Source organism: Opisthorchis viverrini, assembly GCF_000715545.1.
Source record: "Opisthorchis viverrini unplaced genomic scaffold opera_v5_51, whole genome shotgun sequence".
Classification (NCBI taxonomy): domain Eukaryota; kingdom Metazoa; phylum Platyhelminthes; class Trematoda; order Opisthorchiida; family Opisthorchiidae; genus Opisthorchis; species Opisthorchis viverrini.
The window spans coordinates 829,127-845,453 of record NW_008751707.1 but is presented as its reverse complement, the minus strand read 5'-3'; positions in this window follow the sequence as shown (position 1 = coordinate 845,453).

The window sequence follows — 16,327 nt, the reverse complement described above, 5'->3', positions numbered from 1 at the left end:
GTTGATAAACGTTTTCGAAATATTTATGACTATAGCGAAGCGGGATGTTAAAGGACAAATACCGTTGCTATTCGCTGTACTTATGCCTCTCTCTTTCTCTCGTGCAGGCTCGCAGCGGCTGTAAAACGCTCTTGTTTGAAGAGGTGAAGAGAGGAGTGGATCGGCACGCAATTACGAAACATAAACCGTAATCGCCATCATCAGAAATAACATAAGTGTTGATAATAATGTTGACCTTCATATAACCAGTCTAGTAAATTATAAGTTAAGCCTTAAAGTAAAAAAGAACTAAGAATGGTTCTGGTACTGACCTCGCGCATGTATCCTGACGCCTAAAACTCCAAAATCGCAATCAAACAATCTGACATATTGCAGCTTCTCTAGCCAGGCGCATGGAGGGCTGCGGGGACAACATCCCGGAGGACGGACCAAACCAACCATTCTCGGTAAACTTCCACATTATTCTACCAATTTACACAGCCCGCGACGAATTTGGCGCCATTCTGAGGGAGATAATCGTCTTGATGCCATTGTATTTTCCAAAACTGAGGTTTCTACCGCATTACCCAGTTACGAATTCATCGACACCATTCTAAAACCGGAAAAAGCGAAATATCCGCCCGCAGAGGCTGTACCTCGCAACCACACAACACAGTCTGTACTATAGCCTGGTATACGCCACCTCTACATCAACATCATCGCTATGCTTCACTATCGTAAAACCGCGATTTACTTGAAAGCTTTGCGGTGAAGAAGAAAAGTGGAATGGAAAGGAACTTAAGGCTAAACTACCTCCAGACGCTCATTCAGGCATTCTGCATACAAACTAGCACCGCAAGAACGCCACCGACATTGACTAGCAACCATATCTTGCAGCGTCCCCAAACAGGCGCAGTGAGGATCACGAGGTCTCCAAACTTTCTGCAATCTCGTTAATGCCACTCTGCTTCCGCCATACTTAGGTGAGTCGATAACAGCGCCCATTTTTAAAAAGGGCACTGGTAGTGAATGTGGCAACCACAGAGGTGTTAGTTGCACTCCCATTATAACAAGATTTCTGGCGTCCCTGACTCTTCAGCGTCTTACAGTGGCATGCGAATCCTTAACCCGTGAGCATCAAGCGAGATTTCGACCGGGCAGAGGCTGCGTTAACCACGGTTCTACACTCCGTCAGGTGCTCGAGCAACGTCACATGTACAGCGACCCACAATTTTGGTATTCCCTGACTTCAAGTGGGCGTTCGACTTCGTGGATCAGTCAGTACTTAACCACAATTTCTCAACAGGGTAAGTCCCGAAATTTTGTTCGCATAATCCAGTCACTGTATTCACATACTTATGGGCGTGTGAGTGTATGGTGAGCTCTACAAGAGCTTCACTACAAAAAGTGGTGTCCGACAAGGAAGCCCACTCTCTCTGTTCTTGTTCGGCCTCGCCATCGATGAAATAATGAGGCGACCGCTGGAAGGTCCTCAAAACCTCGCGGTTCAAATTTTTGTTGGTGAGGAACTTGTCCATCTGGTATACGCAGACGTCGTCGCCCTCATCTCTGAAGACGAAGGCGAAACACAACCTCTGTTAAGTAGACTGAACACCATCGCACCATCTTTCGGCATGTGCCTAGCACTGTCAAAGTGTAAAGTCATACTTCATTAAGTGCGGCTTTTGAACATAGCGCTTACAATTCAGGGATAAATACTGGACGTTGTGGATAATCTTGCATACCTCGGCAGTCGTATTAGCTCTTATGGAAGTGTCAGTGCACGAATCTCAAGGGTCCAAATAACGTTTGCTAATTTGCATCACTTGTGGCATCAGAAAGGCATATTAGTGGGTCTTGAGGGCCGAAGGTATCAGGCTACAATAAGGGCGTTCTCAGGACTTCGACCACCGGTGCCTCAGAAGTGTTGCTGGTGTCGGATGGCGTCAACGGATTCGTAACCAGCTAATCAGCAGGCACTCCAATGGCGGAAAACAACCAGCATCAACCGTGGTGGCTCAGCCATGTGTGACGCACGCCGCACCACCACCTACCAAGTCGAATGTTGCTTTCTGTGCCTACTTCAGAATGGCAGAAACTGTGAGGTGGACAACGTATGACGTACGGCAGTGAAGCATCAGTGGTAACACTGATGCTGCTGTCTTTGATGATGATGATGAACGTATGAGTTGGCAGAAGGGTGTGAAAGAGATTACGAAAATTCTGGGTGTTGTTGATACATTAGATAGGATTCCCGTGACCGCCTCCAGCGCTTGGCTGGAGACGGTGAAACTGGAACCCCCTACAGTCTCGGGGATTTATGATTGCATACGGTCTCTCAAGCACCAAGGATCTGGCCGGATGACCTCTAACCTGCATTGTTCAAAGACGGAGTGAAGTCCTCAGTCAGCGTTTGTCTGATCTGTTTGTCTGCATTATGGAAAAGGAGGTTGGTTCAGACAAATGAGGGAGTCGCCGATAGAGCTTATGCTCAAACAATGAGGATCAGCTTGACCACGGTGGTAACGAGACTGCTGGCTAACTTGTGCTTCGTCACCTTATGGTGGTAGGTAAAACACTGACTCGAGAGCAGCAAGCGAAATTCAAGCGTATTAGTTGTGTTGACCAAATTTCCACAGGTGCCAAAACAACGCCAAACGTATGAAATACCCACAATTTTAGTATTCCTGGATTTCCAAAGCACATCCAAATTTTTTACCCATCTGCTCCCCTTGACACGCATGTACATCAAGGAATGCCCAGGAAGTTCCTGGATATCATATTTTCTTTGTATTCTCAAAATTCCGGACGTGTGAGAGTATACGGAAAGCTCTACAAAAGCTTCCGTGCACAAACTCGTGTTCGGCAAGGATGCCCACTCTCCCCATTCTTAATTGATTTCGTGATTGGCGAAATGAGACGAAAGCTGGAAGGTCTTCAAAACTCCGGTGTCCAAATAGCCTGTGACGAACTCCTTGTCAATCTGGAATATCGTTCTCGCCTTCGGAGTGAAGAGGCGGGCGATTTTAGATGAACTGATCAAAGTCATCCTGACCTTTGGTATGCATTTTGCACCCGCAAAGTGTACGGACATGCGGTCACGAAGTTCACATTCTTCACCCACTTTCTGGTCATATTTTGACTCCTGGTTTAGGCGGTGCCAATATATATCCAAGACTGGTTTTTCCAAGTTTGATGACGCGTCGTTTAACTGTAGTACCCTATCGGTGCCTACCTGCTATGCCGCAAGGAAGCACAAGGGCCGGGATACTGCCAGGTTGCCTAAGCCTAGACAAGGGAAGTCGAGAGGCAGAGGTAGGGTTCGAACCACGGACCGTCCGGTCATTAAATTCGCGCTCTAACCACTGATGACGGATGGATAGTCGGATTCTTGCTGCAAAAACTCGGTACACCGGGGCATGAACAGTACACAAATCTAATTCTCCCCAAGCTTGCCCCCGACCTCAGCTTTGATGAAACGGTCAGAACACTCCGATCAAACACGGCCATCAAACATCACTGTTCAATACCCGTTACCAATGCCTCAAACTGGACAAGAAAGGTTATGACGATTTCACCACGTTTGTCGGTATTGTCAATCAGGAACAGAGCGCTTCAAGCTCAGCTCAATGACAGAGAATCAGTTCAAGTGCCTTGTTTTTGTATCCGGTCTCCAGTTGTTCCAAGATGCTGACATCAGAACCCAGATTCTTGACAGAATTGAACAGGATGTTGAAACTACGATGTAGAGCCTCACCACAGAATGTCGACGCCTCATCAACCTGAAGCATGACACGGTTATGATCGGCCGGCCACCTGTTACTTCAAGTAGCTGTGTACACGCAATCAACTCCAGCATCCCAAAGAAGGCTGGCAACAACCTCGATCGAAAACGACCCAAACCTCCCACAAGTTGGTGGTATTGTAGTGCGTGGTAACTTGCTCGTTATTGTCAGTCCAGGCGTCATAAATGTTCCAGGTGCAGTCGTCGTGGCCACAAGGAAGATTTACGTCGACCTCAGAGGCCGCAATCACCCGCACATCACCGTGCAGCTCACAAATTGCGACCCAACTCGGTGACATTTAAAGTTGATTTTGCTTGCCGGAGGAAGTTCACGACGGTTCGTTCGTATCAATAACATCGCAGTCCGTTTGCAGCTTGCTACGGGCGCCGACATTGTGCTGCTCAGCGAACGTACGTGGAAACCGACCGAACATTGGGCCCGTGATGCATCGGGCGGTAAAATGAAATCGACTGGCGAGCTTGACTGCTCCGTGAGCTTATGGACCGATGGCACAAGCTAAGTGCTACCTGACGTCATGCCCCAAACTTGATCTCATGGGGCTGGATTGGATCGACAAGCCGAATCTGCTGGAGAAGCCAATTAATTCTATTCGTAACCTCATGCAGCACCCGGATGTGACCTCGAACCAACTCATTTTGCGAAGCGTCAACTTGAGGACCTCCTACAACGTTAGGTATCCATATTCGCCGACCAGCTTGGACGGTGCACAAAAGCGAGAGTCAAACTATGCCTCCTCCCCAGTGCCAGACCAGTTTTCGACCCAAAACGCCCAGGACAATATGCAACCTTACCCATCATTGACAAGCAACTGGACCGATTACAGAAGGCTGGTGTTCTCCAACCGACGAACTACTCTGCATGGGCCCCACCGATCATTTTGGTGAAGGCTAACAGGACTATTCGGTTCTGTGCAGACTTCTCCACCGGTCCCAATGCTGCACTGGATACCCATCAATACCCTCTGAGTCTTTCAGACGATTTTTTCGCGAAACTGAATGGGAGTAAATGTTTCGCGGAGATTGCCTTGGCCGATGCTTACCACCAGGTTGAAGTTGAGGAAGAATCCCAAGAACTTCTGACAATCAGTACGCACCGCAGTTAGTTCCAGTATACCTGACCGTCATTCGGTTTCAAAACAGCGCAAGCCATATTTCAACAGATCATGGATACGATGATGAAGGGTGCTCTCGGCGTTGCTGCCTATTTGGACGACCACATCGTCATGGGTTCCGACCTCCACGAATTGTGGCAGCATGTTGATTGTTTGCCTGATCGTATTCAAGAATATGACTTCAGAGTGCACCGAGAAAAATGCACCTTCATGCGATCGATAAAGTGCCTCGGTTTTATCACTGATCAACATGGCCGCCGACCAGACCACGAGAACATCGACGCTACCAAACGTACGCCAGCACCCACAGACATGAGGTCGCTCGTTCCTCGGTCTCATCAGTCACTACAGTTCCTTTCCGCCTGCCATGTATCGCCTCTGAGACCAACTAAACCAGCGTTCGTGCTTTCAGTCTCTTTCCAAATTGCCAGCTTGAGCGCTTGGAGGTGTAGAAACCTCAGAATACTTGGCATAGGCAAGCATTAGGTCCTCTCCATCATCCACTCTTTTCCTTTGCTTTTCACTCTAGGGCTTTGATTCAAGTAAGCAAGAACCAGAGGATACTGTAGTCGCGACGATTGCCTTGGGACCGGAGATTAACCGAGTAGTATCCAAAGCGGTTCGCATTCTCCGTGACTGTCGACATGGTCCGCCAGGCTACTGACCAAGACTCTGTACTGCAGCAGGTCATCAAGTACCACCACAATCAGTAGCCGCGTACCTGCCTAAGAGACTGAGACCCTACTTCAACCGACGTGTCACACAATCACTTTTGTTTTCAGAACGCGTTGTCATGTCGAAGAAGCTACAACCAGCCTTCCTAAATCAGTTTCGTCACTTTTGAACAAACAGGATGGAATTACGTCTACTGACCTTTGATGGACTCCCAGGTCGAGCACGTCTCAAAATATTGCCTACGGTGTGCTGAAGCACCAAAATCACCAGCGAAAACTTATCTACGGTTGTGGCCACAACCGACCGAACCTTGGTCTCGTCCTCAAATGGAATATGCAGAGCCAAAACTTTTCGCCTGTGGTCGATGCCCACAGCAAACGGCCGGAAAAGTTCCCGGTGAACATCCCCACAACTAACACTGCAGTCCGGGAACGCCGACGGCTGTTCAGTCGCTTTGGAACACTACAGACTATTGTATCCGACAACGGCAGTCAGTTCACATCGCCGACTTTCGGGAGTATAACATAACTCATGTCCGCTCGCCACCATTTCATCCACAGTCAAACAGTCGGGCGGAACGCTTCGTTGGCACTCTGAAGCGGGCACTTCGAAATTCCAGATGGAAGGAACGAACGGAAAAGATGGTGCGAAGGTTCCAGCGAGCGACGCCAAACCCTAACTCGCCTGATGGAATGTCACCAGCAGGGGCACTGCTCCGAAACAAGCTTCGGACAATCCGGCCACAGGAAAGGCAGGTTAGTCATCGCGACACCAGAATGGAGGATCAGTTTAAACGGCGTCGGTGCGTGACTACAGTGGCATACACCTTACGTGGATTCCAGGACACATCCTTCGTCGACGCGGCAAAGTGCCCTAAGAGATTCAAGTTTATCCAGCACACAAACCAAATCCGATAGATAAATTCGCAGATCCCGTCCACAGGACCGATGAGTTGTGTCTAGAGATGCTTCTTGACACTTGATCTCGACGCCATCCCGGAAAGTACATTATTTGTTTAGACGGAGGCCCAGCCCGAACACGATTACGACTGCGACGTTAAACAGACGGGGTCTGCAAGCCAGTGAGGCTACTACAAGTGAACCGATAGCTTTGAATATACATCAGCAAACTTCAAGGGGCTGTTAAGCGGAATTCCACACGAATCCCGCCTTACTGCTTGCAGTTAGGCGCTGCTACGGCCGAGAGCCATTCCCAGGTACGATTGGACAAACGTTCTGGACGTTTGCCGGTCCGGAATCAAACCGAGGTCTGATTGGTCGAAATTCTGGACCCAACAGTCAATCCCCAAGTTGACCGAATGCCGGCTGCCAATGTCGCATCCTGGAGTCAGCATTTATAAAAGGTTGTCGCCGCGCTGTAAAAGTGCCCTGGACTTCTTTCGGGCGTTAGTATATGTTGTTCACCTTCGGTGGTTCTTTGGACGCGAATTCTAGCTTGGGGGTTTCAGGCGGAGGGCAAAGCTGAGGAAAATGCCATTATTATAATTTAGCAACTCACAATTGGCCACGGACGACAGCGATTTCTTCGACCAGCGACAGTTTGGCATGCGGAGTACGTGGCCCAAAATCAACGCAGCTTCCGTTGCTAGACACTCCCTGTAGTGGAAGCACATGTTGCACAAAAACTTGCTTTGTAATTACCTGGTTACGAATTCGCCGACAACACCCCACAAATCTATGGCTCTAAAAGTAGTGAAGCTACTTCGCTCTGGTAGTGGTGATATGCTAGTGAATGCCTCTGCTAGGCTAAGAATACTTTTGGTTCCCCATATATATTTCTGATTAAGCCACATTTTGCAACAAACTTCATGTCGTGCCTTTCTAATTTGTTTGTCTCATTTTTTGGGCTCATTCTTACTAGCAACTTTATTTGTTAGCCTACCTCACCGACTGGAATTATCACAGGTGAAGGGCCATAAGTCATTACCAGCCGATCCAGCGTGGATATAATCGATAACTCCAAAGTCTTGATATAGACTGATAGGTCAATTGAGGTAATTATTGGAGACAGTAAGGCAGCTTTGCAGTGCTTTTGTGTATTTGTTTATCAACCGTATTGCATGCCAACTGTTGGTGAACTGCAGCAGCTATCAGGCTGTCTTCTAATGCGGTTGGCAAGATGATAAATTCTTCTGCTCACTGAGCCATTGGGCCGGGCCTCAAACATGTGGCCACAAAAGTTTTCGGCCGGACCAGGACACTCAACAGAAATCGAAGTGCCAATAATTCTCTTGAGAGAGGCTTCCTCAGCGCTCTTAACATAGCTGTTTTGACTTAGTGATAATCTGTAGTCAATCTAACCATGTAGAGGGACAAATCAATGCTACAGGTATCATCCTCTGAGAGCACAATTCCTTAAATAACAGGGGAGTATTCTTTGACAAACATTTAGTTCGAATCAAAGCACAATGGCCCATTTCGAACTTTGCAATACAATTGGTGACTCAATATATGGGCTAAAATAGGTTAGTTTTCAACCTGAGTTTCTGGAGCGGATTCTGCTTTGTCTCATTTTTTATTTGTCTGTGGTGCTTTCTTATGGTATACAGCTTGTGTATATTACTGGCCTTAAATTGGGCTGTCATGATTCAACTCCGTTCAACTTTTAGAAACTATCACCAGATATTAAGTGACAAACCTCGAGATAGTACCGACAGCCTTATGGATCAAAATTCAAATAAATCCCTTTTTTAAGCCGATTAAGCAGTTATTTCGGATACCCAGGTTTTACTGGCAAACCACTGTATCGTCTCAAATTAACCACTGATTAGCACGTCAAATGACGACGATCTGCATATAGGGACATACAAACAAGAAAAGAGCAAGATGTCTAGTTTTAGGACTAAGAAAGATCTGAAGTTAAAGAGCCTGCTCGTGTGTCAGTTGCAATTATTCAAGCCCGTCAATCATTGGTTTTCAAAGATGAAAAGTCCCTAGTATTCGCCGTACGCTCGGTTACCTGCAGCTACTTTCCTAGGGGATTTTGTTATCCAGGCCACAGTGGTCAGCTGTCTGCGTCATTCCCGAGGAACTTCGATCCTGTTGTTGATGCCCTGTCACAAATGCACATGCTGATTGTTACTCTTGGTAACACGTTTGCTGTTCCGGCGGCCGCGCGTGTGCCAGACAGGCTTCGGGTGCCATGACTGCCGTTTTGTCACAAATTCGGGTCGGTTTGTATGTCGACGTACCATCCTGAGCACTTAGGCCAATGCTGTCCTCAACTTTACGCATCTTTACACATCTTTCTTGTAACGCTTTAGTTTTACGAACCCATGATTTTTTGACCTGCAGTTAGAACTACTTGTTGCAAAACGATTTCGGCTTGCCTGATTGGGTAGACAAGAAAGCCACATGTATTTTTCAGGATGTACTGTTAGTGTGCTGCCCTTCATTTCTTTGGGGGAAAGGAAGCTGGGCGTGTAGAAAAAGCCATTTCGATTTTAGAATTTAAGTTCACCTCTTTCAGTTTTTCATAGTGCACGTAAATGGATATTTGGAAGGGTATTGTTCTGAGCAAGATTATTTTTCCGCAAGTGCGTTGCGTTCTCACACTACACTTACCACAAATGAGGGTTTTTATTTACACGTCTTCCAAGGCTTTGTGATTAGCTGAAGACCGACTTCCTCCGTCGTATGCTGTCAGCTGAGCTGTGAATTGAAATGACGTGCTTGGTTTTCTAACAGGTCGGGAGGCAGAACGTTAACTTTTATGCAACACTGAGTTACACGCTAAATGCTGCGGTTTCATTTTTATTTGCTTTGAACCTGATGTTTCATTTCATAACTGTGCTTAGTGTACCTTGTTTCATGTCGGCTATTGCCTCTTGGTTTGTGTGTGATTCAAGAGGTGCAAAACTGCTTGTGCGGTGCAACAATAGGCGCGTCATCGCTCTACCATAGTTGTCAGGTGCGTCGGACGAATGCTGGGTTTCATTGTTTTTTCGAGAGCAACCGGAAAGCAAGGGACTCAAATGTTCCATGAAGCCTCCTGGCATTCCGAATGTACGTGAGGCACACTCAAAAAATCAGGGCTGTTTATCGCCCTGCAGGAAGAGCTTTGGATACTGAAATAAGCTGGTGGATATGCGAACAGAACAAACCAAGATTGGCAGTCGTTTGCTCATTACCAGTTCCCACGAAGCTGAGAGCTGAAGAAGCACGGATTTGACTATTTATGAGTAACCAATTAAGCAGACGTCAATGTCTGCGAATAAGACGAGGTCCATACCGAGGCTGCCAAGCGTTCTTCCAAAGACAGTGGTTGACAGTTTCTGGAGGATACGTTTGCCAAAAGTCAATTTATCATACCTGGATCCTTTAGTTGAGTCTCGAAAATGCGGCAGACATCATGAATAATATCAAGTGTGAATTAAAACAGGTTTCCGAGGAACTCGCCCGAAACATTGCAGTTTGGTGTCTACGAGGAAGAGAGATATGAGGTAGATGCGAGCGCTGACACAATTAATTGCGCTTTTGATTGCCCCTTAGGCGTAACGACGGCCTGGAGCAAGTGTGCCAAGTAGGGTGGGGGGTATTTTAGTGGTAGCAACAAAGCTAGAGGCCAACACTAATAGATTCCTGCTTACTTGCTGTTCCAAATGGAAAAAAACAAGCAGGCTGAAGTGACGTCCTTATGTCATGACTCGCGTGGTGTGAACACACATTTGAAATATCAGGGACTGGTGTCTGATTTCAGAGAAATCGGGATTATTGGCCACAGCCACCGGCTGTGGAGACGGACCGAAGGACGTTAGTAGTTTGCGTAAGGCTGGCGGTGTATATGATAAACGTTCACCTTTGCCTAAATCCTGACATAATGGCCAAAACCCCACGTTGCCCTAAATATGTGCGTTGATCAACGCAACCGCAAGGAACCACCTATTGGGTTGAGAGATTTTTAAAAACGGTTTGCCACGGTAAGATTCAGATTACTTGCGACGGAATACAATATCTAGGAGGCATTGCATCAATGTCTTTGCCCCAATATATGGACGAGATCTGGTGTAGCATGGTGGAAAACGCATCGACCTTAATTGGGTGAAGTTTAACTGTCCAGAACATTCACTTTCAAAAAGAAGCAAGCTCAAGTGCTCTTCGCATATTCTTTTACAGTGAATAGTGTAAACAAGCCGTTAGCTTTTCGTAGTCAAACCTTGCACCGACTTCACCCCGGCCGCTGTGACAGTAGGATTTGTCTGAAACCGTGTGTATACAATGCTACAGTTGAATTCGCTGGAGACCACGTATGTGAGAGGGTTAGTTGTCTTAGTTCAATGCCATGGGAAGCTTAGAATGTTGGTTCATTTGCTCAGGAACTATTAAGTTTTGGACGAATTATAGCTGTTTTTAACTTTAAAGTGGTAATACAAGGTGGAGCTCAAAGCGAAAAGCCAACAGCTACATCTGCTAGTATTCGTTTTCATGTGATACATGGCCGAAATATTCCTTTTGCTTCATCGTTGCCCAACTGGAAAGCTCACTCTATTTTACACTTTTTATTGCCTGCGAAAAACCATGTACAGAATGTAAGTGGAATTAAATTTTGGATGACAGACAAATGTTTAAATCAAGCTGTGTATTTCTCCCGTCTTTCCGGCCTCTGATTTCTTCACACACCAACCCTCAGAGCTGTCCCACAAATTGTGCTGATGAAAATTTCAGGTTCGGATTCAGCACACGACGGTGTTTACTCGAATCCATAAAACTATGTAAACGATTGCAGTTTTGTTGAAATTCGTTTAGGCGTATAAAAGGTCCACTATGAGCACCAAGTACATATGTTTTGCTGGCCTCATTCGCCCGCCATTATGTTTACGTGATGACGGTGGGTAAATTTTACGGATAATTTAACTTCTTTACCTGGTTTTCCTCAGTTTGATCCGGAACTATTGCAAAGAAGTAGGTGGAAAATAACTATGTCTTATTTCGCGTAAATTCATTTTGGTGTGGTAACTACTAATTGGTGCAGGAAAGTCTTCTTTATTTTTTCATTAGACGCCCGCCAGCCAAAGCCAAGGTGTTCGCCGAGGCTAACAACTTCAGTAAATATATCTACGGTAACCAGCACGCGATATGTCAACTGCACAGCAAAATTTTGTTCTCATTTTTATGCTGAGTCACTTATGGTGCCATAGGAAGAATTGGTGGCTTTATGGGCAGAAAATGCAGCTGGTATAACAAGGTAGAAGCTGCTTTGGATTTTTGGGACAAATTATTCGGATTATGACGGTCGTGTGCGTGCATGTAACAGGCTCCGTCGGGAAATACCAAAGACAGGGTCAACACTGGGCAAGTCACTAAAGTGGGTATGGCAGACGCGGTACCGTCATCGCCATGTCACACTGTTTCGTAGGCAACCTCGTTCATGAACATAACGGATTGCTCGGAAAGATTGTCAGGGTGGTTATTATTGTTATGGTAGTTGTTGTAAATAACACAAACGCGAAAGTAGGATATTTCTGCATTCATCGGGGGCATGAAGCGTTTCATTACAGCTATTCAAACGAGGTAATAGACTGGCCATATCTAGCTTGGGAAAACAAAATGAGTGTCCAAATATCTGATAAGATTCACCGCGGTATAGTTTTGAGTGCGGCCAAAAATGGCAGGAAGATGAAGTGGTCACTATATAAAGCTACTGTAAGGAAGGGACTGTTTATTTTAGGAAGCAATAATCGGCATTTAGGTGGGGGTAGTGCGGGTGACGGTACGCGTTCCATGCGCAATCTTGGAGTTTGGGAAAGATAGGTGTGTTGGTGGGTATTTTCCGACGCTCTAGTTGAAGCACGCATCATTTTGTTGTTTTCTCGTGTAAAAAGGTGTCGACGGTTGTCAATCATTTGTGACATTAAGATTATTTGAGCTCGTTAAAACGAAAAAGGGTCAAAAGTCACTACAGACAGTTTTTAGCGCCGCTGAGTTACATGTTCGAGAAGTGCTTGAGTCAAGAGCGAATTAAGACAAGTCACCCACGGTGGGTAACGGTGGACAGCAACTAATGACTGCGGATGAGGATGGCTTTATAAGACCACTTTCTGCGCGAAAAATATCCATCTTATCCTGGCAGTTGGGTGAGTTGCAGGAATCAGTGGTGCAACGCACGCACGAACAATAGATCGGAAAAGCTCGTGAACTGTATGTCCATGTCGCATGTTCGGACAATGAACAGACATCAACATGGTGCATTTATGGCCTGGGTAAAAGGATGTGTGCTCTGATAACGGATTGCGATATGGGTGTCACACTACCGGTATATGCGGGTGTCTGTTAACTTAAGCATGACACGTTTTTTAACAACACCATACTCGATATTTTGCATTCATGGGAAGGTTTCCTGGGATGTGTGCTACAATTGGGGCCAGTGTAAGCCGGTGACACAGGCATTCTTCGCAGGATGCTGTGGTTTCAATTTCATATGTATATTGTTGTAATTGGCGGGTTAGTTTTTCTAACTAGGAGGTTGTTAGTAAGTAAGTTTTCCAGAGCATACGTTAACAGTCAGTCGAGGTGTGCATAGTACTGTGGGTGGAGCAGTGAATGAAGGATAAATGTACACAAGGCAGCAAGTGAAATGTTAGTTAAAGCATCAAGATGGTAGGATTTTTACAAGGCGGGCATGCAGTTGAAGTTAGGGTTGTCCCTAGTATCGTCGGTGCCAAGGGTCACGAAACGGAGAATGTTGTACAGAGAAAGTTTTTGGATGTTCATGGACGGAAGGCCAAAGAAAAGTACGACATAGTAGGACAGTTGTGGAATGGCGGAAAAGATGTTGGAGGATGGGTGATGGAAAGTCAGCCACGCGGCAGCTTAAAGTTGAAAGCCGGGAGCGGTGGCAATGCGGAGGAGTTTACTACTGGAACGTGGGTTAGTTGCTGTTGTTGTAGTGAGTTGGAGTAAACCTTCCAGTTTACAGCAAGATAACTGTCACTAGAGGAAGTTTACTCACACCATAGTGGCCGTATCGACCACGTACACACTCGAACAATTAGGATTAAGAAGGTGAAGATTGCGGCAATCCGTTGGCAGGAAGGATGAGTTTGAGACCAAAATCCATATAACAAGGATGCTCAAGTGTTAGACGCTCGTGCTTTGCATCAGCCACGTTCGTCCGGATGCTCGCTATGATTAACGTAGCTTGCATGTAGCTAGTTGATCAGGCATTGTAGACTTCTAGCCGTATGCTAGACTTGTGCGTCCGCTTAGTTTATTCAGCTATCCTCCATGCTCGGAGCGAGTTTTATATGGCCGGTTGGTAGGGCATTGCCGACCTCAATGCTTCCTCACTGATATCAAGCGATGTATCGGAATTCTGACTTACAATCAGAGTTTATTATCATTTAGAGCCTTAGGTTCATGCTATCCGGTACGAGAGTCCCACCAAAATGGTGGTTTCTATAACAGTGGCTGTACATGCAGTAAAAAAACACATGATTCTTCATTCCATTTCTCACATCAGTCCAGTTCTCAGTTTCAGGAATCTGTATTCGCTTGACAGGGTTTCTGAAAAGAACAATGTATAGCCAAACACAACTCGTGTAGATGTTCCGAAAAATAACTGAAAATACATAAACAAAACTGTAGTGGCTAATGAATCCTGTTGTCCACAATTATCCACTCACCAAATACACACGGTATGACGCCTCAGTGGCAAGTCGCTTTCCAAAGGCTTCACACTATTCTTTAGGCCATAACTGCGTCACTCTGAGGCCACCTCATCGTACAGATGCGCAACACCACCAGATATTTCACGTTTCCCTCTTATCTCACGCCTCACACGCTCCAAGCTTAGTTGAGCGCAATTTATCTAGTACACGTCCCTTATAATTACGGAGGCCCACGGCCGTTTGCACCAAAAGCATACCTATCATCTCCATCCGAAAATTGATTTCAGGTTTTGTAATCGGGTAGCACCGCCTCACTGCGATTGTCAGCAGTTGTGACCACTTTTACAGCCTGCTATTCCGGGCTGCAGTACAACTCATATTATAGTTTTATCTAGCAAACATTTTGATGCGTTTTCCTATTTTTAGTCCCCAAAGTGGTTACTGTTGTTTTGTTGCCTCGTTTGACTGGCAGCAATGAACCATCGTGCGCCCTCGATGGACCTGGGATACGCCTCACCCAACCTGAACTCAACTAGTCACGATTACTTGACAAATCCTAACTGCAGTGATATTCCCGAAAGACCCACCCAAGTTGCTCGCGTACGGGGCTGGCCATGAACCCAAGCGCGACGTCGCGATGACGGTAACAGAAATGCTTTACCTAGTCTGATAGATTGCCCATAGTTCAACGTATCCCTAATATTTCCCAGGCGGGTGTCTAACTTGCACCCATAAGACCGTCCCTATTCGCGGAGATCGTGCCAGAACTAAAGGCGTTGCCCATAAACCCAAAAATTCAATGTTGTAATCAGAGAGTGGTGTGTCGGTGAAGATAAAACGTTGCCTTGCTTCCGACAAAGCGTGTGCTGATCACGATAAAAAACAGAAAACTAGTAACTGTGATGAATTTATTGGTCCTGTTAGGAGGGATGCCTTCCGCAACGATGGAGGACCTCTCTTTTACGGCTATCTGCTTTTAGAGTTTGAGTCACGCCTGCTAATCCGCGAAAACGACCAAGCAATCCGAATTCAGGAATCACGGTACTATTGCAAATATAGTAGTATGTATATTCAACAAACCTCAACGGATTCTCCACTACAGATACCGTAGGGTTAAAAAATAAGGCGGTACAATCACCAGCCTGAGGATAAAAACAGATCACTTCGTCTCAAAATCGATATCGTCACAACCAAACAGATATCGACGGCGAGCAAGCGCAAAAATCACATTGTCCGACCAAAGTCCGTAAGAGTTATGAAAATAGTTCAGTAACACAAGAAGGCTTCAGTTCATCTGGTCAAAGGGGATCAACATGGGGATCGGCCATCACATGGGGTTGGAAACAGAGGCACATTGTTGGCAAGCTGACTTCCGCACTCTCCGATACAGGACGCGACTGGCTGCTGCGTGGACAAAGAGGGTGTAATTATTGTTCAGACATTCTTTAGATTATTTCCAAACCGGGTACAAAAGAAAACACATAAAGAAAGCGATTTTCCACAAACTTCTCCACCGCCCTCACGGGGACTACACACGAAGTCATTAACAGCCGCTGTAGCGTGGGATGTCAGGAAGTCAGCGGTATTCGACGTTCGACAGGATGTAGCGACGGCACACGTCAGTTCTGAAATATGCAGATATACGGGCTGGTATTAATGAATCCACACAGTATACACAGCACACATGCGCACAGGTCGGGTGGTACAGGGAAGAAGACCGGAGTGTAGCAACAACGCACGTGTATTAGCCCGAACCGAAACCGGAAGGAGAGGGGTGTACAAGGTTGGGTCAAGGTCAGTTAGGGGGGTGTACAAGCGGGATGCTCTTCCCTGTCCAGGGCCCGTGGTGCCTCGTCCGTGGTACCTGTAATAGGGGAAGAGAGGGAGGGAGAGGCACACATAGTGTTATATGATGGGCATACAATCAGGTACAGACGGATTTCAACTGCGTTACATTGCCCCCTCCCGAGTCCGAGCACTGTTCTCAGTGCTCAGAAGGAGTGCTTGTAATAGTTGAAGGGGGTGGGCCAGGGCCACGTGGTAGAATAGGTGCTAACTGATCGCAAAATTGACAACGCATGTCCATATGTGCTTGACTATGGTCTTGAATGACGTAGGCGGTTTCTGGTT